The 1,026-nt window shown below is 29.6% G+C and overlaps 1 long non-coding RNA gene across 1 annotated transcript in view; it reads right to left on the reverse strand.

Annotated features, from left to right (window-relative positions):
- Positions 1–807: 807 nt before the first annotated feature.
- The window catches only part of LOC106792694, a 728-nt gene continuing 509 nt past the window's right edge, over positions 808–1,026 (reverse strand). Inside the window, exon 2 of the long non-coding RNA XR_001382336.1 lies at positions 808–1,010. This is a non-coding gene — a long non-coding RNA (uncharacterized LOC106792694). The remainder of the gene's footprint in view (positions 1,011–1,026) is intronic.

Consider the following 1,026-nt stretch of genomic DNA (forward strand, 5'->3'; position numbering starts at 1 on the left):
CCCGTTAAAACCGAATAAAGTTCCAGTTTGTTCGTTAATAAAAGACTTAGAGGAAGGCATAAGACATATTAATAGCACGAAAAGTGATAATACGAATATAAAGGATGAACAAAACAATGTAAGAGTTAAGGCTGTTAATATAATTTCTAATTATTATAAAAATAACCAAAGACCATGGAAGGATGAAGTAACAAAAAACTTTATAACAACAAAACGTTTCCTAAAAGACAATCCGAATTTAATTATAATGAGATCGGACAAAGGGAATAACACAGTTATTATGAAGAAAGAAGAATATTTAAATGAAATGCATAAGATGTTACAAAATAAAAACATATATCAATTATTGAATAAAGATCTTACCAGTAGATTTGAGAAATTAGCCAATAATTTGATAACGAAACTAAGAAAAGAATTGATTATCACGGAAGAGATAGAAAAGAACATGAAATCTTACAATTCGGTCGCCCCAAAAATATATGRACTAAGGAAAACACATAAACAAGGCCTAACCTTAAGACCAGTTGTAAGCTGCATTCGTTCACCTTGCTATAAATTGGCCCAATTTTTACATCATAAATTATCCTCAGCTATGACAAACAAATTTGTGTTTTCGGTTAAGAATTCTTTTGAGTTTGTAGAATTCATACAAAAAATAACACTACCAGAAGATTATAGATTAGTATCGTTAGATGCAATCTCATTGTTCACGAACATCCCGAAAAAACTGGTAATAAAAACGATAAATGACGATTGGAATAAACTCAAAAACTTCATAATGATACCAAAAAACATCTTATTAGAAAAAATACAATTTTGTTTTGAATCAAGCTACTTCCAATTCGATGGATCTTTTTACCAACAACTTGATGGTTCTAGTATGRGCAATCCAGCAAGCCCAATATTAGCGAATTTGGTAATAAATCACGTGTTAAAAAAAATTGAAGGCAACTTACCTTTTACAGTTCCATTCTTAAAAGTATATGTAGATGATATCATTACTGCAATACCTAAAGATGGAATTGA

The sequence above is a fragment of the Polistes canadensis genome, unplaced genomic scaffold (assembly GCF_001313835.1).
Source record: "Polistes canadensis isolate GaletaPanama2010 unplaced genomic scaffold, ASM131383v1 scaffold_560, whole genome shotgun sequence".
In the NCBI taxonomy this organism is placed as follows: domain Eukaryota; kingdom Metazoa; phylum Arthropoda; class Insecta; order Hymenoptera; family Vespidae; genus Polistes; species Polistes canadensis.